Here is a 17,801-nt window from a genome sequence, read left to right as displayed (position 1 = left end):
ATCAACGTGTTGTGATTGAGAAGGGCGTTCTCCGAGTGGTCCCAGTTCCCATGTCTCCTCTGTCACATGGGGCGGGACAGTGGAAGGTTTGACGGTTAGTGGTGAGAGAGTTCAGTCTGTCCAGACCAGACTAGCTATGATCGTCACCAACATAAACACAGTCCTCCATTGTCAACAGCTGGGCATGCTGCGAAGAGAGATAGATAGATAGATAGATAGATAGATAGAGAGAGAGAGAGAGAGAGAGAGAGAGAGAGAGAGAGAGAGAGAGAGAGAGAGAGAGAGAGAGAGAGAGAGAGAGAGAGAGAGAGAGAGAGAGAGAGAGAGAGAGAGAGAGAGAGAGAGAGAGAGAGAGAGAGAGAGAGAGAGAGAGAGAGAGAGAGAGAGAGAGAGAGAGAGAGAGAGAGAGAGAGAGAGAGAGAGAGAGAGAGAGAGAGAGAGAGAGAGAGAGAGAGAGAGAGAGAGAGAGAGAGAGAGAGAGAGAGAGAGAGAGAGAGAGAGAGAGAGAGAGAGAGAGAGAGAGAGAGAGAGAGAGAGAGAGAGAGAGAGAGAGCGCGAGAGAGAGAGAGAGAGAGAGAGAGAGAGAGAGAGAGAGAGAGAGAGAGAGAGAGAGAGAGCTCCATTTGGAATAACACTGGTCCTAATGATCTCTTTCTTAGTGCTGATAGCTGATTGTAAAACAGCAAACCAAGTTTAAGCAGCGTGTCCAATCCAAGGCCATCCACCAGCCTGCTGCATTAGCCACCATGCTACACAGCATTGTCAGACACAGGGCCATCCATTATTTTTACAACACGCACTGCTGACTGACAGCCATAGCTTTTGTTGTGCTGTTGGGTCTCAGCCATTCCTCTTCACACTGTGTGTGGACTTCCCCTTGGTGACAGGCTGACAGACACTCTTACTAACAGTTGTGGCTGCTTTGCGTGATGTATTGTTGTCTCTACCTTCTTGCCCTTGTGCTGCTGTCTGTGCCCAATAATGTTTGTACCCTGTTTTGTGCTGCTACCATGTTGTGCTGCTGACATGTTTTGTTGCTACCATGTTGTTGTCATGTTTTGTTCCTACCATGCTATTGTAACGGATGTGAAATGGCTAGCTAGTTAGCGGTGGTGCGCGCTAATAGCTTTTCAATCGGTTACGTCACTCGCTTTGAGACCTTGAAGTAGTGGTTCCCCTTGCTCTGCAAGGGCTGCGGCCTTTGTGGAGCGATGGGTAACGATGCTTCGTGGGTGTCAGTTGTTGACGTGTGCAGAAGGTCCCTGATTCGCGCGAGAGGACGGACTAAAGTTAAACTGTTACATTGATGCTGTTGACCCGGATCACTGGTTGCTGCGGAAAAGGGGGGTGAGTGTAATGGATGTGAAATGGCTAGCTAGTTAGCGGTGGTGTGCGCTAATAGCGTTTCAATCGGTTACGTCACTCGTTTTGAGACCTTGAAGTAGTGGTTCCCCTTGCTCTGCAAGGGCTGCGGCCTTTGTGGAGCGATGGGTAACGATGCTTCGTGGGTGTCAGTTGTTGATGTGTGCAGAAGGTCCCTGGTTCGCGCCCGGGGCGAGGGGACGGACTAAAGTTAAACTGTTACACTATGTTGTTGTCTAAGGCCTCTCTTTATGTCGTGATGTGTGTTTTGTCCTATATTTGTATTTTATTTTATTTAGATTTTTAATCCCAGCCCCCGTCCCCGCAGGAGGCCTTTTGCCTTTTGGTAGGCCGTCATTGTAATAAAGAATTTGTTTCTTAACTGACTTGCCTAGTTAAATAAAGGTTAAATAAAATAAACAAATGTAACAGGTCGTCAGTAGTGTGAGAAGATAGATGGACAGAAATTCAGCAGCATGCTGATGAGCTATTATTTGTCCCTGACGGAAAATACGAGTTACCATGGTGAGAGAATTCCACCATGGAGACTGTGGACCAAACATTGGTCATAACTGAATAACAGAGAATTTTATGAGTTGGTGTTGTAGTTGAGTCATATTTAGCTTAACCTGGTCCCACTAACGTTGTTCTGTTATCAGAAGAGTGTTCACCAACAGAGTTAGGATGATGCAGTAACACTGTGGTTGTGTAGCCCCTGGTTTGATCACAGGTTAAATATCCACTCCTCCAAAGAAATGGATTCCATGCCAACTGAAGTACAACACATCCTTGAATTTATACGCCGTTAAAAGTTATGGAATGAGGCGTTCTTTAAAACAAGGATAGTTTACATGTGCTGATAAACTGTTCTTCTTCTCAGCCTTGGGTACTGGGCGGAGAGGGACGTCTTCAGGTTTACATACTGTCCTCTACTCAGATCGAAACTACAGCATAGGGAAAAGACTGTTAGAGAAACAGTCTTAGTAGACATCCAGTACTTCCCTGTACAAAAACATTTCCCTTTACAGAACAAAATCACTGTATTTTCCCCAGAGGGAACTTGGTTATGATTGACAGCTCATGGGCATGGGATGGCTGGCTCCTGAGTCATGGTGGCTGTTAATGGGCATCAACAGGCAGTGCTGTGAGTAACCACCAGCAGATTACAGATCAGGGTCTTGACTCAGAGCAAATAATGGGTGGAGGAGTGATCAGAGGAGTGATTTCCTGGAAATGCCCTCCTTTCTTTACAACCATGTGAGAAATGGGATGGATCAGGACTTTTGGATCTTTTCAGAGGGGAAAAAAGCATAGCACCTGGCATCCAAACGTTCCCTCGGTGAGTGCATGTGCACTGGAGAGAGTTTGTGTGTGTGTGTGTAACGAACGTCGTCGGGAGAAGGAGAAGAGAAGACCAAGGTGCAGCGTGGTAAGTATTCATAATACGTTATTTTAATAAATATGAACACTCTAACAAAACAACAACACAACAAACTAACAGTTCTGTAAGGTGACGAAAAACATTAAACAGAAAATAATCACCCACAACTCAAAGTGGGAAAACAGACAACGATAGACAGCTGCCTCTGATTGAGAACCACACACGGCCAAACACAAAGAAATAGACAACATAGAACACCAGACATAGAATGCCCACCCAAACTCACGCCCTGACCAACCAAAATAGAGACATAAAAAAGATCTCTACGGTCAGGGCATCTATACACTCCAGCTCTATATTGACAGTACCCCCCCCCCCCCAAAGGTGCGGACTCCGGCCGCAAAACCTGAACCTATAGGGGAGGGTCTGGGTGGGCATTTCACCGCGGTGGCGGCTCTGGTGTGGGACGTGGACCCCGCTCCACCTTAGTCTTGGCCCACTTAGGTGGCGCCTCTGGAGCGGGGACCCTTACCGCCGACCCCGGACCGGGGACCCGGACAGGAGGGCGACCCTGGCTGCTCCGGACAGGAGGGAGACTCTGGCTGCTCCAGACAGGAGGGAGACTCTGGCTGCTCCGGACAGGAGGGACACTCTGGCTGCTCCGGACAGGAGGGAGACTCTGGCTGCGTGTGTGTGTGTGTCCCTTGCGTGTGTAACAGTATAACTTTAGTCCGTCCCCTCGCCCCGACCCGGGCGCGAACCAGGGACTCTCTGCACACATCAACAACAGTCACCAACGAAGCATCGTTACCCATCGCTCCACAACAGCCGCGGCCCTTGCAGAGCAAGGGGAACCACTACTTCAAGGTCTCAAAGCGAGTGACGTAACCGATTGAAACGCTATTAGCGCGCACCACCGCAAACTAGCTAGCCATTTCACATCCGTTACACTCACCCCCCTTTCGACCTCCTCCTTTTCCGCAGCAACCAGTGATCCGGGTCAACAGCATCAATGTAACAGTATAACTTTAGTCCGTCCCCTCGCCCCGACCCGGGCGCGAACCAGGGACCCTCTGCACACATCAACAACAGTCACCAACGAAGCGTCGTTACCCATCGCTCCACAAAAGCCACGGCCCTTGCAGAGCAAGGGGAACCACTACTTCAAGGTCTCAAAGCGAGTGACGTAACCGATTGAAATGCTATTAGCGCGCACCACCGCTAACTAGCTAGCCATTTCACATCCGTTACACGTGCATGCATGTGTGTGTATGTAGTTGAGGTGCCTGAGACACCCAGGTCAAAAGATAGCACCAGGTCTGTACAGTGTCACTCAATGACAAGCTGTGCCAAGCCAGACTTCACCAATACATAAAGGAGAACACACAGACACTGTCTACATTATCAACAATTCTCTAATTGGTTCATGTCAAAGAAAATGACTTTGACTGATTGAAGTTACATCACATAGTATGCCATTCTGTTTATGTAACATTTCTATACTAAACACGTTTCATATTTGTAATGTGTGAAACATTTTTAGATACCTGACACCTTGATAAATGAGGGGTGTTATGAGGTATACTCATCTAGAGTATAGTCCTGGCAGGTGCAGTGAAACTGGAGATCTGATTCCAGATGTCTTTCCAGTGTATGCCTGGTGTGTGTCTCTGTGTGTGTCTGTCCTCCTGACCAATGCCTGACTTTGACTGAAATAGTTGACGTTACTCATGTTGGGTGCCATTACTGTTTATATTTAGGTGCAGGAGCTCCACAATACTTTTTAGCTAATATTCTACAAGAGGAAATGCAGTAGAACCTTTGAGCTCCTGCCCAAATCAAGCACTGCTCCTGACAAAAGACCCAGCTGGGTCTCATGTGCTGAAGGCTTCTGTGGAGACACACACACACACACACACACACACACACACACACACACACACACACACACACACACACACACACACACACACACACACACACACACACACACACACACACACACACACACACACACACACACACACACACAGACACAGACACAGACACACACAGACACACACACACACACACACACACACACACACACAGAGCCCTGACCCTGAGTCACCGTGGCAGATTTAGCATAACGTTACACAAAACAAACATCACCTGACTTAAGATGACGCCGAAGAGGATGGCTGATGTTTTACATGCCCGTAACCAATTGTGCTATTTTGTATTAACTTCTTTTGTTACTTCTTTTGTACATAATGTTGCTGCTACCGTCTCTTATGAACGAAAATAACTTCTGGACATCAGAACTGGGATTACTCACCACGAACTGGAAGAAGCTTTTTCCTTTAACGAGTCCAACGAGAAAGATATACTTCTCTCCTGGGAACAGGCCTAGATCCCCGTCATTTGCATGAAGAAAAGATGGAGGAAAGAGGATGCCGATCGAGCTGCCTTTTGAGAATCCGTAAGTGAGCGAGTGAACTCCCACTGCCATCAATTCTACTTGCTAACATGCAATCATTGGAAAGTAAATTTGATGACCTACGATTACCCTACCTACCAATTTCTTATGTTTCACCGAGTCGTGGCTGAACGACGACATGGATAATATAGAGCTGGAGTGTAACGATGTACGTACGCTGAGAGTCGGGAAGCAAGTTCAGGGAATGAATACATTTAATAAATAAACAAACATGAACAAATCAAGAAACACAAACAGCGCACCGACATGAAACAGATACAGAAACAATAACACCTGAGGAAGGAACCAAAGGGAGTAACATAAATAGGGTAGGTAATCAAGGAGGGGATGTGTCAATAAGCGCTGGTGCGCATGACTTTGGTGACAGGTGTGCGTCATAATCAGCAGTCTGGTGACCTAGAGGCCAGAGAGGGAGTATACGTGATCGTACACCTCCCTGATGCGCGGCCCCAGCCGCAGGACGCCGACCAGAGGGACGTTCCCGGGGATCAGGAGCAGACCAGTCGACTCCGTAAAGGCACAGGAACCTTACGAGCAGCCTGAAGCGCCGGAGCCTGGCGAGCCAGCTGTGGCATGGGAGCCTGCCGAGCCTACCGAGTCTTGAAAACCTTACGAGTTAGCTAAGGCATGGAAGCCTGATGAGCTAGCTGAGGCATCCTCGGTAGACACGGCAACAGCCGCTTGACCCGCCAACCGAGTCTTGATACCCTGTTGTACCGACTGAGGTATGAATGCCTGAAAAGCCGGCAGAACCCAGACCCGACGACACCTCCAACACAAAAACAAGAAACACGCCTTGATGCTTCCCTTTGGTGAGGCATTATTCTGTAACGATGTACGCTGAGAGTCGGGAAGCAAGTTCAGGGAGTGAATACATTTAATAAATAAACGAACATGAACAAATCAAGAAACACGAACAGCGCACCGACACGAAATAGATACAGAAACAATAATGCCTGGGGAGGGTACCAAAGGGAGTAACATAAATAAGGCAGGTAATCAAGGAGGTGATGGAGTCCAGGTTAGTGTCAATAAGCGCTGGTGCGTGTGACGATGGTGACAGGTGTGCGTAATAATCAGCAATCTGGTAAACTAGAGGGCAGAGAGGTAGTATACATGACATGGGGGGATTTTCAATGCACCGGCAGAACAGAGAAGCTACGTCTGGTAAGACGAGGGGTGGGGGTGTGTGTCTTTTTGTCAATAACAGCTGGTGCGCAATGTCTAATATTAAAGAAGTTTCGCGGTATTGCTCGCTTGAGGTAGAGTACCTTATGATAAGCTGTAGACCACACTATCTACCAAGAGAGTTCTCATCTATATTATTCGTAGCTGTCTATTTACCACCACAGACCGATGCTGGCACTAAGACAGCACTCAACCAACTCTATAAGGCCATAAGCAAACAAGAAAATGCTCATCCAGAAACGGCGCTCCTAGTGGCCGGGGACTTTAATGCAGGCAAACTTAAATCAGTTTTACCAAATTTTTACCAGCATGTCACATGTGTAACCAGAGGGAAAAAAACTCTAGACCACCTTTACTCCACACACAGAGATGCATACAAAGCTCTCCCGCGCCCTCCATTTGGCAAATCTGACCATAATTCTATCCTCCTGATTCTTGCTTAAAAGCATAAACTAAAGCAGGAAGTACCAGTGACTCACTCAATATGGAAGTGGTCAGATGACGCGGATGCTACGCTACAGGACTGGTTTGCTAGCACAGACTGGAATATGTTCTGGGATTCATCCAATGGCATTGAGGAGTATACAACCTCAGTCATCGGCTTCATCAATAAGTGCATCGACGATGTCGTCTCCACAGTGACCGTACGTACATATCCCAACCAGAAGCCATGCATTACAAGCAACATCCGCATCGAGCTAAAGGCTAGAGCTGCCGCTTTCAAAGAGCGGGACACTAATCCGTACGCCTATAAGAAATCCTGCTATGCCCTCAGACGAACCATCAAACAAGCAAAGCGTCAATACAGGATTAAGATTGAAACCTACTACACCGACTCTGACCCATGACATGGCCAAATATAACACCGTCATTAAGTTTGCTGACGACACAACAGTGGTAGGCCTGATCACCGACAGCGATGAGACAGCCCATTGGGAGGAATTCAGAGAACTGGCAGTGTGGTGCCAGGACAACAACCTCTCCCTCAATGTGAGCAAAACAAAGGAGCTGATCGTGGACTACAGGAAAAGACGGTCCGAACAGGCCCCCATTAACATTAACGGGGCTGTCGTGGAGCGGGACGAGAGTTTCAAGTTCCTTGGTGTTCACATCACCAACAATCTATCATGGTCCAAACACACCAAAACCCCCCCCCCCCCCCCCCCCCCATTTGTTTTGTACACTATTGCTACTCGATGTTTATTATCGATGCATAGTCACTTCACCTCTACCTACATGTACAAATTACCTCTAACCTGTACCCCCGCACACTGACTCGGTACCGGTACCCCCTGTATATAGCCTCATTATTCTTATGTTATTGTGTTACTTTTTATTATTATTTTACTTTAGTTTATTTGGTAAATATTTTCTTAACTCTTCTTGAACTGCACTGTTGGTTAAGAGCTTGTAGTAAGCATTTCACAGTAAGGTCTACACTTGTATTCCGCGCATGTGACAAATAAAGTTTGATTTGATTTGACCTGTGCTCTCAATCATGGGGCCACAGCACTGGTGTCCTCTGCCAGGGTGAGCCAGGAAGGAACACACACAAAAACACACACTGGGGTGTGTGTTATATTTAGAAGACAATGTGGAATATTTAGAGGACAAAGACAGGGGAAAGTGTATTCAGTACCACAGTCAAGACAAACACGACTTCCTCTCTTACAAGACACGATACTAGCTACCTTAAAATTGTATACAAATTATTTTAATGTTTTCAGAGATGTGACCAGATTGCACATCATAGGCCCACTGTTGCATTGTCTGTATAATGACAAGTGACAGTAACGTCTTGTTCAAAGAACATTAAAAGATATTTATCACTATTTAGACCTTTTTGTTTCTAGCTGCCATGACATAATGTGGAGTGAAACTGGGCAGTAACAAAGGTTGTTGTTGGGAGGGTTAGGCTGCTCTGTCCTCTATCCTGGGCTTTGCTGAAAGAGGAAAAGTAGGGAAAGAGGGGGGAAGAGGAGAGGGAAGTTTTCAGTGCTGCGGGGCAGTGGGAGGATAGGGGGTGAGGGGGAGGATGGGGGGTGAGGGGGAGGATGGAGGGAGGTCAGGGGCAGGGGCCGGTCAGGAGACAACTCTGCTGGCTCCACCCAACCCAGAGGGTGTGGCTGGGAAGTCGTAAATCACTCCCCTATGGGGTGGTGTGTGTGGAGGAGCAGGGGCATGTGTGTGTGTGTGTTTCAGAGAGAAAGAGGACTGATCACCCCAATCCACAAAAGTGGAGACAAATTTGACCCCAATAACTACCATGGATATGCATCAACAGCAACCTTGGGAAAATTCTCTGCATTTTCGAAACTTCGTACATTTCTTCAGTGAAAACAATGTACTGAGCAAATGTCAAATTGGCTTTTTACCAAATTATCGTACGACAGACCACGTATTCACCCTGCACACCCTAATTGAAAAACAAACAAACCAAAACAAAGGCAAAGTCTTCTCATGCCTTGTTGATTTAAGAAAAAAAGCCTTTGACTCAATTTGGCATGAGGGTCTGCTATACAAATTGATGGAAAATGGTGTTGGGGGGAAAAACATACAACATTATAAAATCCATGTACACAAACAACAAGTGTGCAGTTAAAATAGGCAAATAACACACACATTTCTTCCCACATGGCCGTGGGGTGAGACAGGGATGCAGCTTAAGCCCGACCCTCTTCAACACATATATCAATGAATTGACGAGGGCACTAGAACAGTCTGCAGCACCCGGCCTCACCCTACGAGAATATGAAGTCAAATGTCTACTGTTTGCTGATGATCTGGTGCTTCTGTCACCAACCAAGGAGGGCCTACAGCAGCACCTAGATCTTCGGCACAGATTCTGCCAGACCAGAGCCCTGACAGTAAATCTCAGTATGACCAAAATAATGATGTTCCAAAAAAGGTCCAGTCGCCAGGACCACAAATACAAATTCCATCTAAACAGGGCAATAAATTGCAATGTCCCTACTGTGAGACACCTAAGACAGCGCTACAGGGAGACAGGATGGACAGCTGATCGTCCTCGCAGTGGCAGACCACGTGTAACAACACCTGCACAGGATCGGAACAACCGAATATCACACCTGCGGGACAGGTACAGGATGGCAACAAAAACTGCCTGAGTTACACCAGGAACGCACAATCCCTCCATCAGTGCTCAGACTGTGCAATAGGCTGAGAGAGGCTGGACTGAGGGCTTATAGGCCTGTTGTAAGGCAGGTCCTCACCAGACATCACTGGCAACAACGTCGCCTGTGGGCACAAACCCACCGTCGCTGGACCAGACAGGACTGGCAAAAAGTGCTCTTCACTGACGAGATGCGGTTTTGTTTCACCAGGGGTGATGGTCGGATTCGTTTATCATTTATCGTCGAAGGAATGAGCGTTACATCAAGGCCTGTACTCTGGAGCGGGATCGATTTGGAGGTGGAGGGTCCGTCATGGTCTGGGGCGGTGTGTCACAGCATCATCAGACTGAGCTTGTTGTCATTGCAGCCATCTCAATGCTGTGCGTTACAGGGAAGACATCCTCCTCCCTCATGTGGTACCCTTCCTGCAGGCTCATCCTGACATGACCCTCCAGCATGACAATGCCACCAGCCATACTGCTCGTTCTGTGCGTGATTTCCTGCAAGACAGGAATGTCAGTGTTCTGACATAGCCAGCGAAGAGCCCAGATCTCAATCCCATTGAGCACGCCTGGAACCTGTTGGATCGGAGGGTGAGGGCTAGGGCCATTCCCCCCAGAAATGTCCGGGAACTTGCAGGTGCCTTGGTGGAAGAGTGGGGTAACATCTCACAGCAAGAACTGGCAAATCTGGTGCAGTCCATGAGGAGGAGATGCACTGCAGTACTTAATGCAGCTGGTGGCCACACCAGATACTGACTGTTACTTTTGATTTTGACCCCTCCTTTGTTCAGGGACACATATTTCCATTTCTGTTAGTCACATGTCTGTGGAACTTGTTCAGTTTATGTCTCAGTTGTTGAACCTTGTTATGTTCATACAAATATGTACACATTAAGTTTGCTGAAAATAAACGCAGTTGACAGTGAGAGGACGTTTCTTTTTTTGCTGATTTTGTGTCCCATGCCAATAAAGCCCCTTGAATTGAATTGAGAGATAGATGTCATACTACTGAGGGGAATAGGAAGGCAACACAGCCACTGTGGGAGGCGTAGGGACACAAAGCCAGAGCGAGAGCGAGAGAGAGAGAGATGAGGAAGGAATTTGTTTCTGCACGCTGGTCTTGTTGTTGCCTGTCTGTGTGAGTCTTTGTGCTGGTCAGTCATTTTACTATGCCTTGGACTCTGTAGTGCTACAGCTCAGGAGGAACTCTACTCAAGTAAAGTGAGGAGGAAATCTCTGGCTGTGCTCTTTTTCAAAACAAGTGCAACTTTAAAAAGACAGGTAAGGAATTCTGGAAATGATACTGAATGGAAGTCACAGGGAGTGTTGGAGTGTGATGGTGTTGTATCTAAATGCTGATAGGAGTTACAGAGGTGTGGGCAGTATCTATCTCTCTAGTTTGTTTACGACTTCAAAGAACGTTGATTTATTCAGACTTTACACATCTTCACTACAACAGGAAACTCTCAGTATTGTTTTTAATAGAATTACTTCAGTCAATTCAGTTTTTACCGCCTTTTCTCACTAACAAGGTCAATCTTTTACAAATATTTCCTAAAACGTTTTTTCTTTATTTTACACAATATCATAAGATAAGCATTTCAACTACTGAATCGATGTCTTTCAAGGACTTTGTTTTCTGAGACTTTTCCCTTGGGAAATTGGCCACCTAAGATGCTGTGTGTGTAGGAGAGAGATGACAGTAGCTGGTCTTGTTGGTGAGGAATGGAGTGGCAGCCACCGCTGTGGGCTTTTAATAACTAGCGATTAATATGTCACACACAGACCAGCCATGCAGCCCATAAACTGAGACTCAGCGGGTTTCTCTCTCTCTCTCTCTCTCTCTCTCTCTCTCTCTCTCTCTCTCTCTCTCTCTCTCTCTCTCTCTCTCTCTCTCTCTCTCTCTCTCTCTCTCTCTCTCTCTCTCTCTCTCTCTCTCTCTCTCTCTCTCTCTCTCTCTCTCTCTCTCTCTCTCTCTCTCTCTCTCTCTCTCTCTCTCTCTCTCTCTCTCTCTCTCTCTCTCTCTCTCTCTCTCTCTCTCTCTCTCTCTCTCTCTCTCTCTCTCTCTCTCTCTCTGAGGAGAGGAAGATCTGAGTTAATATCAAACACCCCCCCTTTCTCAACAAAAGAAGGGCCCAAACAAGTGTCATGTGACAGTTGGGCTCATTGTTCTTTTCAGAGATCTGGAGAGAAAGACTGGCTAGGGGATGCTTCAGTAATGCACTGCTGTGTGTGTGTGTGTGTATGTTTATGCTAATGTCTGTGTGCAAGCATGTTTGTCCTCAGTTTTCCGCCCATCCACTCTCTCCAGTTTGCGGTGAGAGAGGAAGGGCAACCTCACTCAATCAGTTTCCTCTGGTTAATTTTATCCCTCTTCATTTCCCTGCATGATTTTTATTTGTGGCATTGTTTTCCTGTGCCACTCATTAGCTTTCCCGGTGTGTCTGCTTGGCTGTCTGGGTAATGAGGCACCAGGCCTGCAGCATGTGACAGAGCTGGAGCTGTAGGGCCTTATAAAATCTGCGTAGCGGAGAATGTGGACGGAATCCAGACGTTAAAACTGAATTCAACAATATTTAAAAATGTATTGGTTTTAGTAGTAGGAAATCAACTAAATCTATTGAACTTATTAGAAAATGCATTAATTTGCCCAAGTTAATCATAAGTCACGAACAAAATGTATCAGTGATTCGTATTTTCCTGCAACATTGTGAAACGGCACAGGAATGCCCCTGTCTATGTGTGTGTGCGGTGCACGTGTATGTCTACACTTTGTGTAGCCGCTAGCGATGATGCTAATGATTCCATCTCAACCAGAAGAAGGTTTTCCCAAAAACCTTCTCAATTACATGTTAACTTTGCATCAATCCAGTGGCCATTTGTTTTGCAAACTCTGCAATGACATGAGTGCTACAGAAACACTGCTAACCAAACAATGGTCTATTGCTGGTGCGCACAAAATGTATTAGATTCTTCCCAGACGTCAAAAATGGTCCCCTGATGTGGTTGAAACATTGTTGTGGACTTAGAACATCCAATTGTGTTGTTTTTCTATATAAAAAAAGTATGATTATAAGAGGGAAAAAGGAAATCAGGCAAAAATGAAACTGCCTGTTGCCTCCACGCCTCAGCTGATTGGGCATGTGAGCTATTCACAAGTCAGATCCTTTCTCCACAGCTTCCTGTTCCTTCCAGTAAACTAGATACGGTGCAAGCTAGACACCCTGCTATAGAAACCCTGAAAGCCAGCTCAGAGCCTGTATCCAGCCTGATTCACTGTGATTTGTGTACTGAGTGGAGAACCAGCGTTAATGCGGGGAGAGAGAACTCCCAAAGCCCTGGGTGTGATGGGTCTGATGGGGGGAGAGATGTATGGTCAGCCCAAATGTTCACTGAGTACAACAGGCTGATATTCTAAACTAGAGCAGACCAAACTGTTTTGTCTCCCTCAGAACTGCCTGTTTCCATTGTCAGATATGGGATGGATGGGAGAAGCTGGATGGGCATAGCAGTCAGCCTTATAGTGCCAAATGTATTAGAGGTTTTATTTTGCAGAGTACTCTCGTGGCCCACAGCCCCTCTCTGGCCTTTTGTCCACTCAACGCAGGTTTGAATTCATTAAAGGGGACTTGCATTATTCACTAGATTCACATGGAGGAGTGAGTGTGGGGGAAGGCTGGAGAAAACAACATAACTCTGATTATACTGGCCAGTTTGTTTTGAAATGCACTGGAATATTCTCTTCCTCCACTTTTCAGTAACTTCTCTAATAAGCTTTAGTTTTGATGTTTATAGTTTCATTTCCTTTACATTTTGACTCGCATATCTTTCTGATCAAGGCCAATTTTGGCATTGCTCACGATTAGGTAACAGATTTGTAGATGCTGTGTGACTAGTGCAGGACACAATGCTCCTACTATAAGTACAGTAAAATAAAGACAATATTTGTGTTTGTTGACATGAGCTAATGACATGTGCCATGAGCCAGAACTTTAAAGCGTGTGTGTGTGTGTGTGTGTGTGTGTGTGTGTGTGTGTGTGTGTGTGTGTGTGTGTGTGTGTGTGTGTGTGTGTGTGTGTGTGTGTGTGTGTGTGTGTGTGAGAGAGAGTAAAATATGCATAGGATGATGTCAGCAGTGGGCAGCAGTTAAAGTGATGAGAGAACAGAGACAGAGATGGAGAGAGCCAGAGAAAGACCATTGTGCTTGTGAGAGGTAGACAGACAAAAGAGAGAAAGGAAGTGAAACAGTGTGAGGTAAAGCAGAGTGACATCATGAGGCAGAAAGGAGATAGACAAAAGAAGAGGGACGGTTGCGATTTTCTACACTCACACCTCAGTTCAAATAACAGCCCTAACCTTGTCACCTCTTCTAGTATTTCACATGAATCATTTATGTTATCAGAATATTGAATATTCATGTTGTCTTAATGAGCCCAGAGAGAGTTAACCCTTTGTCTTCCAGCACGTGCAACAGACTCACCGCAGGGAAGTAATTATCAAACAGCATTCCTTGAGTGGGAACAGATGTGACTGGTTTTGGCCACACTGACTCACTGCTGGTTTCTCATTCTGCTTTTTCTGAAGTCAACAGCAGGCCTCCATACACTGACCAGCCCTAAGCCCTCAGGCACCAGTCAATTAACCCCTTGCCCCAGCCCCAGCCCCAGCCCCACCAGTTTCACTGGCTTCTATAGGAATCCTCACCTGGCCACTGAAGAGTGGTCTGGCACAAAATGGCTGCTTAGCACTAGGTGGGTGCTGTTGGTTAAGGTCGGGTGTTTGATTGAGTCAAAGATAGTTTATTATATTGACAAGATAGTCAAGTGACCGCTCTAACAATGGAAATACAGTGCATTCGGAAAGTATTCTGACTTATTTTTTAAATTTGAGCAAATTCAACTGAAATACCTTAATTACATACGTATTCAGACCCTTTGCTATGAGACTCGAAATAGAGCTCAGGTGCATCCTGTTTCCATTGGTCATATTTGAGATGTTTCTACAACTTGATTGGAGTCCACCTGTGGTAGATTCAATTGATTGGACATGATTTGGTAAGGCACACACCTGTCTATATAAGGTCCCACAGTTGACAGTTCATGTCAGAGCCGTAACCAAGTAATGAGGTCTTAGGAATTGTCTGTAGAGCTCTGATTCAGGATTGTGTCAAGGCACTGATCTGGGGAAGGGTACCAAACATTTCTGCATTATTGAAGGTCCCCAGGAACACAGTGGCCGCCATCATTCTTAAATGGAAGAAGTTTGGAACCACCAAGACTCTGGTCAAACTGAGCAATCAGGGGAGAAGGGCCATGATCAGGGAGGTGACCGAGAACCCGATGGTCACTCTGACAGAGCTCCAGAGTTCCTTTATGGAGATGGGAGAACCTTTCAGAAGGACAACCATCTCTGCAGCACTCCACCATTTCAGGCCTTTATGGTAGGGTGGCCTGACGGAAGCCACTCCTCAGTAAAAGGCACATGACAGCCCGCTTGGAGTTTGCCAAAAGGCACATAAGGGACTCTCAGACCATGAGAAACAAGATGCTCCGGTTTGATGAAACCAAGATTGAAATCTTTGGCCTGAATGCCAAACGTCACAACTGAAGGAAACCTGGCACCAACCCACGGTTTTGCTAAAATTTCTCAGAACCTGATTTTGCTTTGTAGTTATGGGGTATTGTTGAAAAACACACAAAAAAAACACATTTTAATCAATTTTAGAGTAAGGCTGTACCGTAACAAAATGTGGAAAACGTCAAGTAGTCCGAAGACTTTCTGAATGCACTGTATATCAGTGTATTCATAACAACCTAACCATTACAAAACTTCTATTCGATCTAATAAGACAAATATTTAAAAAAATGGACAAATTCCACACTCCCTCATTGACCGCCATACAAAAATTGCTCACTTCGTGGGGTTATTTTCGTGGACAGATTTTGGGCAGAGTAAAACCTCTCGCTTCGCCTCTTCCTCTCTGGGTGAGTTGTGTGATTTGCCACACCCCCATAGACTGTAATTTGTGTTTGTTCTGTGGTATGATGTTGATGATGATGATGAGTAAGTGGAACGTGCTCAGTGACTGAGCCCACATGATGAGTCTGGACATAGAGCAGGGGAATAAACATCTGTGGTGATCTGAGATCCACGTCAGGACATGTGATCGACATGATATTAGAGGTGTTAAGCAATTTCTGGGAGACAAAAAAAATATAGTGGAGTTTTTGATTCTGGATAGCTAACAGTACCGAATCACTCTGTGAAAACCGGTACTCTGATCTGATCTTTAGTCTCACAATACACATGGAACACAGTAGGTGGATTAAAAGTGTTTCTGATCCAATTTCACCTTCAAATGCCCTAAATTCTCCTGAGATTGAAACCTGTTGTTAACCATGGTTATTTCCCAGTATAAGTAGCTCCATTTTTGTCTACACTACTGGCATTCTATCATCTCCTTGATGCTGCTATGCTGAGTAAACCTAGCACAGAGAGAAGGGAGATCTTAGCATACGTCAATTGCAGGACTATGTTGTACTACTATTTTAATTGCATTTGCATGATAGGAATGAGTGTGTCTGTGTATTTGGAAGTGTGCTGTCATCACAGGGCAGATTATGGTACTCTCCCATCAGTCAGTCAGTCAGTCAGCAGTACCCGTGATGGTGGGGAATTGCTCCCATGCTACAGAATAGTCCTCCCTTCTGCTGCCCTCCTGGCATTCAGCCAGCGGGTTAAACCGCGAAGCATCTCCCTATAGAAGAACATATCTGGTTGCACTGCAATCCCTGTGGGGAGGATTAACCATTTTAGGGATGTGAAGCAGGGCCTTAATCTCCCCCTCTCAGTTAGAGACAGTTCACAGAGTTAATACCAGACCGAAACACTGACACCAGCCCTGGCTCAGATTACATTTCACACAGCAGAAAGAGGACAAAGGCTCTGAAAGCAGCACCAGGCGTTGTGTATATGTATGTGTGTGTGTGCGTGTGTGTGTGTGTGTGTTGGGGTCACGGTGACAGTGTGTATGTGTGTTGAATAGCGCTAGTTAATAGGGTCAGTGCGTGGTCACATTCAGCTGTTGTCTGGGTCAGTGGATTCTCCACCTCTCCTTGTCCCCATCCTCCCCAAGGGGGTGTTTCTAAAGGACTGCTGCCCCCTCAACCCACCGCCCATTGTTTTACACGCATTCTGCACTACTCTGCTTTTTTAATCACACAGAGGTTCACATCCATGCATGAATGTGTAAAGCAAACCCTGATGATAAAAACAGCAACATTTCAAGCTCGTCTGACCAGCATGGTCTAGCTGGTTAGGTTGGCCGACCAGCTGGTCAAGCTGGTGATGCTGGTGACCAGTTTATGATGGTATGCTAGTGACCATGCCGGTCTATGCTGGTCCACAATAGTCTAACTGGTCAAGCTGGCCTGGCAAAACCATGCCCATCATTATCATATTTCCCAGCATTCTCTACTGCAGTTAGATTTTTTGAATTGTTTGTTTCACCATTTTTTTGTGTTTTTGCATGTACATTGATTGATTAATAAATCTTATGCTACACAACAATAAATAACATACATGTTTATAAACTAATCCAATCTGTTAGTTGGACATGTTGTACCTGTTACTGAAATGGTTGTTCCAGTTTAGATGGATAATTATTCATCTGTCTAACTCAGGCAGTAATTATAAATACAGATTGTGGGTGAAAAAAAGTTACAATTGTTGTATATCCCCATTCTGGCTGGATTCCTACAGGAATTAAAAATCAATTTGCAAGCCAGCCTGATGTGTCTTGCAGGCCTGATGTGGCTACTGTATTAGGGGAAAACTAGAACCTGAAAAGTAAGGCCTTATAATACATGTAATGTTCAGTCTTAAATAATTAAGCACTTTGATGCTGGTTTTGCTGGTGACCAGCATACCAGAATAGACTGGTCAGCAGCATACCATGCCAGTCACCAGTGTCCTAAACACAGTGAAGACTGGTCACCAGCAAAAACACAGCGAAGGCACCAGCAAAAACACAACAAAGACACCAGCAAAACACAGTGAAGGCACCAGCAAAAACACAGCAAAGACAGCAGCAAAACGCAGTGAAGTCACCAGTCTCCTAAACACAGTGAAGGCTGGTCACCAGCAAAAACACAGTGAAGGCACCAGTAAAAACACAGTGAACGCATCAGCAAAAACACAGTGAAGGCACCAGCAAAAACACAGTGAAGGATGGTGACCAGCCTTGTCTAGGCTGT

The 17,801-nt window shown here is 45.8% G+C and overlaps 1 protein-coding gene across 3 annotated transcripts in view; it reads left to right on the top strand.

The window, feature by feature from the left end:
- The window catches only part of LOC139578441 (breast cancer anti-estrogen resistance protein 3-like), a 96,772-nt gene that overhangs the window by 30,000 nt on the left and 48,971 nt on the right, over positions 1 to 17,801 (top strand). The window contains exon 1 of one of the 3 annotated variants that reach the window (XM_071406022.1): positions 10,666 to 10,827. The exons of the other annotated variants lie outside the window; for them this stretch is intronic. The gene's annotated coding sequence lies outside the window, so the exon portion shown is untranslated. Of the gene's footprint in view, positions 1 to 10,665; positions 10,828 to 17,801 lie in introns of those variants that run through there. 3 annotated transcript variants of the gene reach the window in all.

The sequence above is a fragment of the Salvelinus alpinus genome, chromosome 6 (genome assembly GCF_045679555.1).
Source record: "Salvelinus alpinus chromosome 6, SLU_Salpinus.1, whole genome shotgun sequence".
Taxonomy (NCBI): domain Eukaryota; kingdom Metazoa; phylum Chordata; class Actinopteri; order Salmoniformes; family Salmonidae; genus Salvelinus; species Salvelinus alpinus.
Note: the sequence above shows the minus strand (reverse complement) of the source record. Positions and strands in the feature narration are given on the sequence as shown.